A 15,401-nucleotide genomic window follows, 5' to 3' on the forward strand; every position below is an offset into this window, starting at 1 on the left:
TCAGCGTTTGACTCCGGTCAGCTCATTGAAATGAATGAGGTACAGGCCGGGTCCAGCTGGGATATGGGAGTGCCCGGTTTTCGCTTCCCCCGGTTCCCGTAACCTAAAAACATGGTGTGAACCCAGCCTTAGTGAGTGTGGCCTTAGTTTTGGAAAGCAAACCTGTTATTTCTGGAGAAGGGAGACCTTAACCCCTTAAGGACCAGGCCATTTTACACCTTAGGACCAGAGCGTTTTTTGCACATCTGACCACTGTCACTTTAAACATTAATAACTCTGGAATGCTTTTAGTTATCAATCTGATTCCGAGATAGTTTTTTCGTGACATATTCTACTTTAACATAGTGGTAAAATTTTGTGGTAACTTGCATCCTTTCTTGGTGAAAAATCCCAAAATTTGATGAAAAATTTGAAAATTTTGCATTTTTTTAACTTTGAAGCTCTCTGCTTGTAAGGAAAATGGATATTCAAAATATTTTTTATTTTATTCACATTTCCAATATGTCTACTTTATGTTTGCATCATAAAATTGATGTGTTTTTACTTTTGGAAGACACCAGAGGGCTTCAAAGTTCAGCAGCAATTTTCCAATTTTTCACAAAATTTTGAACCTCGCTTTTTTTCAGAGACCAGTTCAGGTTTGAAGTGGATTTGAAGGGTCTTCCCATTAGAAATACCCCACAAATGACCCCATTATAAAAACTACACCCCCCAAAGTATTCAAAATGACAATCAGTAAGTGTTTTAACCCTTTAGGTGTTTCACAGGAATAGCAGCAAAGTGAAGGAGAAAATTCACAATCTTTATTTTTTACACTCGCATGTTCTTGTAAACCCAATTTTTTAATTTTTACAAGGGGTAAAAGGAGAAAATGTATACTTATATTTGTAGCCCAATTTTTCTCGAGTAAGCACATACCTCATATGTCTATGTAAAGTGTTCGGCGGGCGCAGTAGAGGGCTCAGAAGCGAAGGAGCGACAAGGGGATTTTGGAGAGTACGTTTTTCAGAAATGGTTTTTGGGGGGCATGTTGCATTTAGGAAGCCCCTATGGTGCCAGAACAGCAAAAATAACCCACATGGCATACCATTTTGGAAACTAGACCCCTTGGGGAACGTAACAAGGAATAAAGTGGGCCTTAATACCCCACAGGTGTTTCACGACTTTTGCATATGTAAAAAAAATATTTTTTTTTTCACTAAAATGTGTGTTTCCCCCCAAATTTCACATTTTTGCAAGGGTTAATAGCAGAAAATACCCCCCAAAATTTGTAACCCCATCTCTTCTGAGTATGGAGGTACCCCATAAGTTGGCATGAAGTGCATTACGGGCGAACTACAATGCTCCGAAGAGAAGGAGTGATATTTGACTTTTTGAGAGCAAATTTTGCTCGGGGGGCATGTCGCATTTAGGAAGCCCCTATGGTGCCAGAACAGCAAAAAAAAAAAACACATGGCATACCATTTTGGAAACTAGACCCGTTGAGGAACGTAACAAGGAATAAAGTGAGCCTTAATACCCCACACGGGTTTCACGACTTTTGCATATGTAAAAAAATATATATATTTTTTCCACTAAAATGTGTGTTTCCCCCCAAATTTCACATTTTTGCAAGGGTTAATAGCAGAAAATACCCCCCAAAATTTGTAACCCCATCTCTTCTGAGTATGGAAGTACCCCATAAGTGGAGCTGAAGTGCACTACGTGCAAACTACAATGCTCAGAAGAGGAGGCGCACCATTGAGCTTTTGGAAAGAGAATTCGTTTGGAATGGTAGTCAGGGGCCATGTGCATTTACAAAGCCCCCCATGGTGCCAGAACAGTGGACCCCCCCCCCCACATGTGACCCCATTTTGGAGACTACACCCCTCACAGAATTTAATAAGTGGTGCAGTGAGCATTTACACCCCACTGGCGTTTGACAGATCTTTGGGACAGTGGGCTGTGCAAATGGAAAATTACATTTTTCATTTTCACGGATCACTGTTCCAAAAATCTGTCAGACACCTGTGGGGCGTAAATGCTCACTGTGCCCCTTATTACATTACATGAGGGGTGTAGTTTCCAAAATGGGGTCACATATGGGGGGGTCCATTGTTCTGGTACCATGGGGGCTTTGTAAACACAAGTGGCCTTCAATTCCGGACAAATTTTCTCTTCAAAATCCCAATGGCGCTCCTTCTCTTCTGAGCATTGTAGTGCACCCATAGAGCACTTTACATCCACATATGGGGTATGCTCTTACTCAGAAGAAATTGGGTTACAAATTTTGGGGGGCTTTTTTTATTTTCCCTTGTGAAAATGAAAAATTTAGGGTGACACCAGCATTTTAGTGAAAAAAATTTTTTTTTTCACTTTCCCATCCAACTTTAATGAAAATTTGTCAAACACCTGTGGGGTGTTCAGGCTCACTATACCCCTTGTTACGTTCCGTGAGGGGTGTCGATTCCAAAATGGGGTCACATGTCTGTATTTATTGTTTTGTGTTTATGTCAGAACCGCTGTAAAATCAGCCACCCCTGTGCAAATCACCAATTTAGGCCTCAAATGTACATGGTGCGCTCTCACGGGTGCAACAAGGTTAGCTTGCAGAGGGCGCCTGAACACCTAACAGGTCACAGAGCTGTGCTGGTAACTGTGAAAGCCGAAGCACGCTCTCTCTCTAGGGGTTATCCAGTATTCGAAAAACAAGTCTTACAAGTAACATTTTTGTGTCATCAGCAAAAAGACATATCTTACAATAGATTGCAACAAATGCAGCAAGAGATTGCACAGGTGAGCAGACAGTATAGAAACTTAGGGGGAGATTTATCAAAACAAGTCCAGAGGAAAAGTTGCTGCATTGCCAATAGCAATCAATCAGATCACTTCTTTCATTTTTCAGAAATGAAAGAAGCAATCTGATTGGATGCTATGTGCAACGCAGAAACTTTTTCTCTAGACAGGTTTTGGTAAATCTCACCCTTAGTGTCCATGAGAGCATCCACACATTAGCAGCAATCAGACGGCCAACCCAAAAAGAAGTCAAGCTTCCAGAGGCAGAGACACAGCTTATTCCGGGGCCAGAAGTTCTGAAAAGAGCAGGTCAGCAGGAGAATTCCTCACGGCCAGTGCAGCAGCCCTGGATCTGCAGCGAGAAGGTAGAGATTCCGAATTTTCAATTGAGAGCCAATCTGTAATAGAGATCAGGTCACATCGAGGAAGAAGCAAAAATCTGGGACAATGGAAGTGCCCCTCCACAAAATCAAAATGAAAAGGAAGTGATAGTGATATTGCGCAACAGGGTCTCAAAGTTTTGCAGAGCTTAGAGGCATCTAATATATAGGCTGCGGGCAGGTACATCCAGAAACAGATGCACTGGAGCTCTGTCATAATTTATAGTTTTAGAATCGTGCACCGAGTGCCGGATAAGTTCCTTGTCAGAAAAATAGTGTAGATAGCATACAACATCACAGGGACCCATTAGTTCTGGCGTTGAGGCTCGTGCCACTCTATGCACATGATCCAAGGTAATCAAGGCATCAAGATGCCAGGATGTGGCTATATTGCAACATTTTAGTAGGTGGTGCTGCAAATCAACCTGATGGTGCAATTGTGGCAGATATTATTGTATTACAGTGTCCTCTGTTCTTCTGGTCATCAAACATGAGTCAAATGTTGCATATAGAGCTCGGAGTTGGACACTAGTTTCCAGAACCTCCACCCAAGCAAACAGGGCAGATGTAGCAGTCTCAGTTACTGATGTACTGACTACCAACTGGTCGATATCTGAATGTACCCTAGCAAAGGCCTGCTGCTGTGAAGCTTCTATAGGTTGCAGTGCTGCATCTAGGGCCTGCTTTGAGGAAAGTGCTTGAATGAGGGACCAGAGGAAGTTGCAACTCAGCATGTACTGAGGTTTGGAAAGCACCATGAGGAGATACCATGGAGGCAGAGAGAGCAGGCGCTGGTATAGCAGGCAGAAAAGGGGGGGGGGGTCATAGGCCAGGGAAGTCAATTGATAAAGGTCCACCGGCCCCACAGTGACTGAAGGAGCAGAGGAGGAAGGGCCTACACAAAATTAAAATGATACCCATTTACATCATTTTTTTTTAAATATCAGGCAGGGTTCATACTGAAGAATCTAAGGACAGAAAAATTCCGGCCGAAGATAAGAGGGGCCAGCTTAGGGCTGCTGGGGCAGTGCCATCCCCACAGAATGCAATACATTGTGCCAAAAGAATGACCAGGATCATAATTTCAGCAGCAGAGTGTCCGCCGCTAAAATTCTGTAGTCTGCCCTGTGCAGTTGAATCCCAGAGACAGTAATGAGATTCTGCTGCTTCAGAATTTAGGAGCGTAATTTACAAGCTGAATTATGCTTGGAAATTCCTAGGTGTGAACCTAGACTTCCTGTATTATGTACACTTGTCCAAGGGACTAAAACATAACACAATCTACTTGTCCCTCATGAAAATTCACTTGTCCTGGTATACAAACTAATTTTAACCAAAATAGTACGCAAGGTCTTTATTTGTTTATTTAGTTTTAGTTTTTTCCTCCCCGCCGTATAATAGCCATAACTCTTATTTTTCCCCATACAGACCCATGAGGGCTTGTTTTTTTGCAGGACCAATTGTACTTTGTAATGACAGCTTTCATTTTTCCATAAGTTATGCTCCAAAACAAAAACTTATAAAAAAAAAATTAAGTGAAAAAAAAAAATAAATAAATAAAAATTATATATATATATATATATATTCTTTTTTTTATGCCTGATAACCGCAATACCAAATTTGTTTAGTTTCAATCATGTTTTACTAACTTAAAAAAAAAAAAAATTCGGACCCCTATAACATTTTATTTTTCCGTGTACCGGGCTGTATGAGGGCTCACTTTTTGCACCTTATCTGCTGTTTGTATTGGTACCATTTTGGCATAATAGGTAATAGGGGTGGCACAGGAGACCTGAGACAGGAGGTCTGGACGATAGGGAAGGCGCAACGTTAAGTCGTTCAGGAGCCTGACCATGACGACGTACCACGCCCGCCGGGCCCAGGCTGGGCCACTAGAATGGCGGAAACGTCCCCCGAAAAGAGAAGAAAGGGAGTAAACAGATAAGGTAGGGCAAAGCCCGACCACCAAATATACCAGGTAGGGCAAGGCTCGACCAAGAGAGAGGAACGCGTCGGTTGTGGCGGGACAAGCAGAGGTCCACGTCTGGAGCGCCCCAGGGGTTTCAGATCACAGCAAACACTCCTGGATGTAGGGACCAGTGGCCTTGGACGACTGAGGACCGGCCGAGATCACATCCCAGGGACGGCCAGACTGAAGATAACTGAGATGGCCGGAAACCTGAGTTCCGCCCAGGAGGGAAATTCCCAAGAAGCAAGCAAAGAAAGAATTGCCCTATGCCCCAAAATGTTGAAGGGGAAAAAGCTTATCGGGGAGCCAAGACCCCAGACCGGGAGGTCCCTGAAAACACCTCCCCAGCCTGACAGACTGGCAGGGATGGACAGGAAGGAAAACCCCCGAAAAAAATGAGGGGGGAAAACAAAGCCACCATAGAAGGGACCAACAAGACTGACGAGAGAGAACGATCTTGCGGCCGAGAGACAATGGAGACCTGTCACACCGGAAGAAAATCACCAGTTGCATGTCCAGGCATCCTGGAGGGTGAGAGGCGACCAACCACCCGAGAGAGGTCGGCGGGTGGGGGCGACCCTTTAGGCCAAGGAAGGCCTACAGCTGCCTGATGGGGCCGCCACACGGCTGGAACGGATAGCCGACCTCCAGGAGGAATGGGATCAGAAAGAGGAGCCCTCCTTCCATGAAGGAGCCTGGCTGGACCCTTTGTCTGTACCAAAGGTCCGCAGAACCGGAAGGAGAACTTACGACGGAAAGCGGTTCTGAGAGTCTTACCAGAGGTAATAAAGAACTCTTTTTCCGGCCGTCGCCTCACTTCCTGAAAGTGGCGTCTGCATTCCAGGCTTAAAGCCACTTCAATCACCACTTGTTGAAAACAGTCTAGTAACCGTTTAGTAACCTTCGGATCAAAGTTACTCCTCTTCCTTAAATTATCTGGGACATCTCCCTCTGAACTGTATCTAAGATTGCATGTAACCGAACATATCCACTACAATACTGTTATATGGTCATGAATCAGGAGTGCCAGAGTAACGGTTGCCGGTCTATTAGGACACTGACGCTATATATGAGCAAGTGATAGTATAAGATCCTGAATTGCTTAATGCAGTAAAGGTGATGTGATTAATTATACATATCCACCACTAGGGCCCAGTGGTATGACATATTATTAGTGCTTTTAATATATGTGTGTTTATTCTTACTTTTATCTGATGTCAATAAATAACTTGTGAAATTGAAGCAGGTTCTGTTTACAATCCACTCTTTTCATTATGTACCATATTTTATGGTAAGGTCTTTGAGGTGTGGTTATTAGTTTTTAATATCTCCCCCTGTCCAGTATTTACCCCGGTTAACATTAAAAAAATGCATTTTCAACCTGATCATTCTGCAAAATGTATTAAAATCCACCATAAATTAAAAACTAGTTGCATCTTTAGTTGGGAAAAAGCCTAATCCCCAGTTCAATACTTTATTTTGCACTTTGGACAGTTCAACAGATGATATATTGTTCAATAGCTCACCCCTTTCATCGGTTTGCATCTGTTCCGGGCTCTGGTATGTACTTACTCCGATCTTTCTAATTCCTTTACTTTTCCTTTCTCTTTTTTGGTTGTTTTTGGTTGTGCCCCTAAAAAATTGTGTGCAGCTTTATTAGGCTAAGTTTCCACTTGGGTTTTTCTGGCAGTTTTTGGAATACTACCACTGCAGTTTTTGTGCCAAAGTCAGAAGTGGTTCAATAAGGGAGGAGGAGTATAAGTCCTTACTTTATATGTCCTATTCCTTTTGAATACACTTCTGGCTTTGGCTCAGAAACTGCAGTGGCAGTATTCCAAAAACTGCCAGAAAAAAAAACCAAGTGGTAACTTAGCCTTAGGCTAGGATTCCACTGAGATTTTTCCCCTGCAATTTTTTTGGCTTAAAAACACCAGAAAAACTGCCACAGTTTTTCCCTGCGTTTTGGCATTTTTTCTGGCGTTTTTACCTTTGTGTGGAATTTGCCTTTTTTTGGCCCCTTTGGTGTTTTTTGTACAAAATGAGTTGGGTACCAAAAAAATAAAATAAAAAAAGGCTGCAGTAGGGATGTAAAAAAATGTATTTAACTAAATGTTTTTTTTTCTAACAAAATTTAAATACATTTTTGTATAAAAGTGTGTGTGTGTTTAACTTTTTTTTTCTCTTTGTTTTTAATTTTTTTTTATGTAGTACTACTACTCCCAGCATGGAACACACTTTTCCATGATGGGAGTAGTAGTACCTGTACTAATAGACATATCGCCCCGGGTGTCAGTCTGACACCCGATGCGATCGTAAATAATATAGCAGAGATGCGGCTGTATACAGCGCTTGCATCTCTGCACTATACTCCGGCCAGTGATGTGAATAGAACATCACTCTTTCATATTTTCCACCCAGAGTGGTGATTGGCCGGATGGTTGCAGCCATTCACCGCTGTGAGGGAAATATGAATGAGTGGCCGGCCGGAGTATATTGCAGAGATGTAGTGCGCAGGAGAAAGCCGCTCCATCTCTGCAATAGACAGGACGATCACAGCGGGTGTCAGTAGTGATACCCGCTGTGATCTGTTCTTAACTACAAGTACTACTACTCCCAACATGGAGCACACTCTGCTCCATGCTGGGAGCTGTATTCCTGCATTAATAGACAGATCGCAGCGAGTGTATTTCTGACACCTGCTGTGATCTGTCTATTCATGCAGGTACTACAGCTCCCAGCATGGAGCACACTCTGTTGGGAGTAGTAGTACTTGTAGTTAAGAACAGATCACAGCGAGTATCCCGCTGTGAACTTCCTGTATAATGTATAGATGCGGCGGATGCTTTTCTATGGTCCCCTGCACTGACGTATATATACACATATTCCTATTTCCCACAGAGAGCTGTGATTGGCTGGAACCATCTGGCCAATCACAGCTCTCTGCGGGAAATATGAATAGGTGTATATATACGGCAGTGCAGGGGACCATGGAAGAGCGGCCGGACGCATCTATAAATTATACAGAAGGATCGCAACAGGCGATCTGTCCATTAGTACAGGTACTACAGCTCCCATCATGGAACAGTGTGTTCCATGCTGGGAATAGTAGTACTACCTAAAAAAAATGTTGAAAAAAAAAAAGGTGAAAAACACACACACACACACACACACAATACATTTTTATTATTGTCGGCTACATTTTTAGTGCTTTACCCGTCCACAGAAAATTTCGTAATAAAAAAGATAGATTTCGCTAAATACAATTTTTTCCATCACTACTTTATCTTTTTTATAATTTTTTTTTTAATGGTACCCTACGAAATTTTAATAAAAAAGGTATCTCCATCACTTTTTTGGATCGCTAAAGTCCAAAAAAGAATAAAAAACGCCTGAAAAAACGCCAAACTAGGTTTTGTCTGGCGTTTTGAAAAACCAGCTTCTGAGCCCAAAATTGCTGAAAAAACGCCAAAAGGATAAAAAAAACGTCAAACTGAAAAACATATGAAAATATAAAGTTGTATATAATAAAATAAAATATTATCTATGAAGGTTATGTTATACATAAAGAATCATGATGGTTATTCTACGATAAATTAATATATGGGACACAAGATGAATAAGTGTCTGTATAGGTGTCATGTTTAGATAATTGTGTCTCAAATGTTATCAATAGATCTATTCAGCACTGTTTTTGGGTATCACTTTTCAAGAAATTTTTTCAGTTAGAGAGCAAGCTTCTTTTTCAAACTGAGGTTCTAAAGTGCAGTTTCTCTTAAGCATACAATATTGGCTTATAGGGATGTTTAGGAGCCACCTAGGTAGGTGGCAACTATCAAAGCGAATAAAGCTATTCTTGGATACTGGTTTACGATAAGTGCTGCATATCAATTTTGGTGGGTCTACAGATACCAAGAGGTCCAGAAATTCAAGTGATTCAGTGCTAATGTGGGGTGTGAATTTCAAGTTTAGTGAGTTTGTATTTAATTCTTGAATACAATTTTCTAAAAAGTCCCTAGACCCCTTCATATAAATAAAATATTGTCTATATAGCCCCGCCAAAGCACGAGATCCGCGCCTATCCTGGAAGTGATGTGATTAGCCTCCCAGGCTGCCATGAAGAGATTGGTATAGCTAGGCGCAAATCTCGTGCCCATGGCGGTGCCTGTCAATTGTAGATAAAAATCTCCCTCAAAATAAAAATTATTGTGGGTTAGAATAAAAGATATTGAATCAATAATAAAATCAATTTGTTCGGGTAAAATGTCACCTTTAGTTAAAAAATATCTCACTGCCTCTAAACCAGCTTGATGTTGTATTATAGTATATAAAGAGCTGATGTCCAAAGATGCTAAAATATAATCTGGTTCCCAAATGATGTTTTCTAAAATTCTAATAATCTCTGTCGTGTCTTTTAGATAAAAATCGGTGTTTTGTACAAATGGTTGTAAAAAGCGATCGATTACTTGAGAAAAATTTGCTGTCAATATAAAAGTGGATTTATAAAGTCTTTGTGGATCTTGGGGAGACAGTAGAAGACTGGGAGTCTCCCCTGTGTCCCCAAGATAAAGTCGTGTTCTTTGTTGGAGAAAATATCTAATGAAAGTGCATTATCACAAAGTGTCTTTAGTGCCATGGTAAACTTTTTAGTAGGGTCAGATTTTAATTTCATATATGTATTGCTGTCGGATAGGGGCGGATTGTATTTCCTAATTTCTCTCTATATGTAATGTTATTGGGTTTTGTATTCGATTTCATTTTCATGAGATCCGCCTGTACAGATTTTTTTTTAAAAGCTAAGATGTCAGGTCCAGCTTATTGTTTAGGATAGAAACTAGATTTCAGAGTACATGTTGTATGTTTAAATTTGGTATCAAAACGGTAACGGGGACTCGTCTAAATCCCCGATACCAAATCTGTCACCTCATGGAGTGCTCCGCTTTGCTGCCCTGTCCTCCGGTTCACGTCATTACTGCTGCCCCCGTTCTGCCGTCCGCATAATGGAGTCTTATGGAGGAGCATGTGACTTACACGTCACTTCACTGCGCCCAGCGTAACGCTACGGAGGAAGCAGAGTGACGTGTATGTCACATGCTCTTCCATAAGACGCCATTATGCGGATGGCAGAACAGGGCAGCGGCAGTGATGAGAATGGGGCTGCGGAGCGGAGACAACGGAAAGTGAACAGCTACAAAGGGGGTCCTGCTGGCTACAAAGGGGAGGCCCTGCTGGCTACAAAGGAGGGGCCCTGTTGTCTGTCTGCAACTATCTATACTACCTATAAGGGAATACTACCTACTATTAAAGGCAATCTTACAGCAGAGTCACCTGCCCTAACTTGAATTTATTGGTAGATAGTGCAGGTGACCCGGTTTCTACTGCTGCTCACGATGTGAACATCAGCGCAATCTCTCCGGAGACAATCGGTCTCGCTGCCAATGCATATTTCCTGTTCTGCCAAATGGAGAAGAGCGAAATCTTGGCTCATACTACAGCAGCCGCCTCCAATGCACACAACAAGGAACCCACATATCAGCACGGTAAGCAGCATCAGAGAACGGGTCACCCTGGGGTCAGATTCCCTTTAAAATAAAAGTACTCGTATTTGGTATCGGCGAGTACTAGAATTAAAGTACCGGTACTCGTACTCAGTGTTAAAAAAATGGTATCGGGACATCCCTATTTGTTACATTGTGTACGATAAAATAATAGGACAATATCTTCCTACATAAAATTACACAAAATTACCAAATCTAAGTATACAAGTAGCACCTACTGTAAAACCCCCCTCTAACCCATCAAACTGGTTACAAACTAAGGGTTTCCACAGATGTGGAACCTGTTTGGGCTGTAGAACTACTAATTTCTCTAAAAAAGACTGTAGAGGTACCTTCCAAATCTAATGAATTCTTATTTAAAATAAAGGAATGTTTACCACATTTACACTGTACTAGATAAATGACACCTTTACTGTGACATGTTAAACAGTACATTGGTCGTACCAAATGCCATTTTAAAAAGGTACGCATCGCTGAACATATCTATAACATTAAAAAAGGTGTAAAAACACATCCCTTATCCCTGCATTTTAATGATTTCCATAAAAAATGATCCATCAGAACTAACATTTACAGCTTTACATACTGTTAGAAGATGTTGGAGAGGAAGCGACTACATCACACGTATGTCACGAGCAGAAGCACAAAAAATCTTTGAATTTTACTCATTGATCCCTAAGGGACTCAATGCTGAACTGGAAATTTTTGGATTTCTTTAGGCAACATGAGTCAGGTTCTCCCCCATGAGCAGTCAACGGCTGGCAGTTTATTGACCCGATGACGGAACCTGGGGTTGACCCCGCTCATGTCATACTTCCACTCATCATGTTATTCACCATGCATCTTATACAGTACACTTTATCTATCTCTATTATTATTTCCATTCATGTATTAATTTATTATTATTTCTATTTATTTATATGTATTTTTATTTCTATTTTTATTATTATTTTAATTTATGTTTTTATTTTCCATACTCCATTTTTTATGGTTTATATTAAGATCATTACCATCTCGGTCTACTTATTATTTTATGATATTTATTTGTATCCTTTACTTTTATGTACTCATATTTGTTTATTAACAATTGTCTAAACATGACACCTATTCAGACACTTATTCATCTTGTGTCCCATATATTAATTTATCGTAGAATACCCATCATAATTCTTTATGTATAACATAACCTTCATAGATAATATTTTATTTTATTATATACAACTTTATATTTTTATGTGTTCATGTATCTATTCTTCTTCTTCTTTCTTCCTTTAACTTTTCCCCGTTTCCTATTTAGAGAGTTTATATATAATACTTCTAATTCTATATATTCTACTTGTGGAATTATTTTCCATGTCTTAGCTTTTTCTTTTTCCAAATCTGACATCACTGACCTGTGTTATATAAATCTGAATCTTAAGATAGCTAATTGATATACATTTCTGGCTACCGAAGAATGAGACTACGGTCTACGCATATAGACAGTTTATTTTTAAGATCACCACCTCTTATGACTTTTAAAGCCGACCTATTAGCCTTTGGTAGCGCTGCAGCACCTTATTTTCTGGACCACCAAGTGATCGCGCGCGCGACCTAACACGAGGACGCCAGGGATGGCACTAAGTCCAGACATCTACATCTACTACTAAAGACGATGACGGCCGGATGACCATCCATGCCAACCTGTACCTAATGAGACCGCATAACAATCAGGTGACTCACCTATCCATACAGGGGCCGGACACCACTCCATTTCAGTGCCGAACGCTGCCCTCGACGCAGAGATTGTCAGCTACGAGGAAGCCGGCCACACAGACCGTAACAAATAGACCACATCGCGGATTGCAGGTATCACTATCATTGCAATATTGAATTGCTACTTTATCACCATTGACATTATCTCTGGCTACATCACTCCCTAAACTGCCATTTGGATCTATTAGATACTACAATTCAGGACTGTCGGACCCCCACACCATCACACCTCTTCCTCCATGCTTCGCGGTGGGAACCAGGCATGTAGAGTCCATCCGTTCATCTTTTCTCCGTCGCACAAAGACACGGTGGTTGGAACCAAAGATCTCAAATTTCTACTCATCAGACCAAAGCACAGATTTCCACTGGTCTAATGTCCATTCCTTGTGTTCTTTAGCCCAAACAAGTCTCTTCTGCTTGTTGCCTGTCCTTAGCAGTGGTTTCCTAGCAGATATTCTACCATGAAGGCCTGATTCACAGTCTCCTCTGAACAGTTGTTCTAGAGATGTGTCTGCTGCTAGAACTCTGTGTGGCATTGACCTGGTCTCTAATCTGAGCTGCGGTTAACCTGCGATTTCTGAGGCTGGTGACTCGGATGAACTTATCCTCCACAGCAGAGGTGACTGTTGGTCTTCTTTTCCTGGGGCGGTCTGCATGTGAGCCAGTTTCTTTGTAGCTCTTGATGGTTTTTGTGACTGCATTTGGGGACACTTTCCACCTAGAATATGACATTTTCAGTTGTTTCACACTTTTTCTTATGTTTATAATGCCACATGTGTTAATTCATAGTTTTGATGCCTTCAGTGTGAATCTACAATTTTCATAGTCATGAAAATAAAAAAAACACTTTGAATGAGAAGGTGTGTCCAAACTTTTGGTCTGTACTGTATGTATTGCTGTAATTCAACAGGAGATGTTTTAGGGAGATGTATTAGTTGGTAGAACGGGATACATTTGTCCACGATGTTGCAGAATGGAATGCACACCTTAACCGTTTGCATCTTCTTTTTTGTTATAAATGCCAAGTATGAGGCACACATATTACAATTGATTACCGTATTTATCATGGAACAATACACCAATAAACTCTTTCTGGCCCCGCAGAAGCAACTACGGTTCAATGATTTATATTGGCCGCTTTAGATAATGTAACTGCAGCAGCTTCTGCAGCGTCGCGCGCTGTTGCTGAGCGCTGCCCACTGACGAGTGACGTCCTCAATGCGATGCCACTCGTCAGTGCACAGCAACAGCCAGGATGCCCCGGAGCCTGCAGGAGATGGGGCCCCCAGGAAAAGTAGATATGAAAGCCAGGGACTGGGAGGGAATAAAGCGGCGTCAGCGGGACTCTGGCCCCGCAGAAGCCGCTGCAGTTACATGATCTAAAGCGGCCGCTATAAATCATTGAACCACAGAGGCTTCTGCGGGGCCAGAAAGCGTTTATCAGTGTATAACACGCAGATAGACTTTAACCCCTTAAGGACCCAGACATTTTACACCTTAGGACCCGGCCATTTTTTGAACATCTGACCACTGTCACTTTAAACATTAATAACTCTGGAATGCTTTTAGTTATCATTCTGATTCAGAGATAGTTTTTTCGTGACATATTCTACTTTAACATAGTGGTAAAATGTTGTGGTAACTTGCATCCTTTCTTGGTGAAAAATCCCAAAATTTGATGAAAAATTTGAAAATTTTGCATTTTTCTAATTTTGAAGCTCTCTGCTTGTAAGGAAAATGGATATTCCAAATATTTTGTTCTTTTATTCACAATTCCAATATGTCTACTTTATGTTTGCATCATAAAATTGACGTGTTTTTACTTTTGGAAGACACCAGAGGGCTTCAAGGTTCAGCAGCAATTTTCCAATTTTTCACAAAATTTTCAAACTCACTATTTTTCAGGGACCAGTTCAGGTTTGAAGTGGATTTGAAGGGTCTTCATATTAGAAATACCCCATAAAATACCCCATTATAAAAACTACACCCCCAAAGTATTCAAAATGACATTCAGTCAGCATTTTAACCCTTTAGGTGTTTCACAGGAATAGCATTTTTTTACACTCGCATTTTCTTGTAGACCCAATTTTTGAATTTTTACAAGGGGTAAAAGGAGAAAATATATACTTGTCTTTGTAGCCCAATTTCTCTTGAGTAAGCACATACCTCATATGTCTATGTAAAGTGTTCGGCGGGCGCAGTAGAGGGCTCAGAAGTGAAGGAGCGACGAGGGGATTTTGGAGAGTACGTTTTTCAGTAATGTTTTTTTGGGGCATGTTGCATTTAGGAAGCCCCTATGGTGCCAGAACAGCAAAAAAAAAAAAAAAAAAACAACACATGCCATACCATTTTGGAAACTAGACCCCTTGAGGAACGTAACAAGGAATTAAGTGAGCCTTAATACCCCACAGGTTTTTCACGACTTTTGCATATGTAAAAAAAAAAAAAAACACTAAAATGTGTGTTTCCCCCCAAATTTCACATTTTTGCAAGGGTTAATAGCAGAAAATACCCCCCCAAATTTGTAACCTCATCTCTTCTGAGTATGGAGGTACCCCATAAGTTCACCTGAAGTGCACTACGGGCGAACTACAATGCTCAGAAGAGGAGTCATATTTGGCTTTTTGAGAGCAAATTTTGCTCGGGGGCATGTCGCATTTAGGAAGCCCCTATGGTGCCAGGACAGCAAAAAAAAACAAAAACACATGGCATACCATTTTGGAAACTAGACCCCTTGAGGAACGTAACAAGGGGTACAGTGAGTATTTACCCCCACTGGTGTCTGTCAGATCTTTGGAAGAGTGGGCTGTACAAAATTTTTAATTTGCACAGCCCATTTTTCCAAAGATCTGTCAGACACCAGTGGGGTATAAATTCTCACTGCACCCCTCATTACATTCTGTGAGGGGTGTAGTTTCCAAAATGGGGTCACATGTGGGGTTTTGTTTTTTTTGCGTTTGTCAAAAC

The 15,401-nt window shown here is 41.1% G+C and overlaps 1 protein-coding gene across 5 annotated transcripts in view; it reads right to left on the reverse strand.

The window, feature by feature from the left end:
- TUBD1 (tubulin delta 1) overlaps nt 1-15,401 on the reverse strand; it is a 77,327-nt gene that overhangs the window by 29,834 nt on the left and 32,092 nt on the right. Inside the window, exon 3 of one of the 5 annotated variants that reach the window (XM_056556681.1) lies at nt 2,995-3,127. The exons of 3 other annotated variants lie outside the window; for them this stretch is intronic. The gene's annotated coding sequence lies outside the window, so the exon portion shown is untranslated. One more of the 5 variants, XM_056556682.1, reaches the window with a different exon arrangement.

The sequence above is a fragment of the Hyla sarda genome, chromosome 2 (assembly GCF_029499605.1).
Source record: "Hyla sarda isolate aHylSar1 chromosome 2, aHylSar1.hap1, whole genome shotgun sequence".
NCBI lineage: Eukaryota > Metazoa > Chordata > Amphibia > Anura > Hylidae > Hyla > Hyla sarda.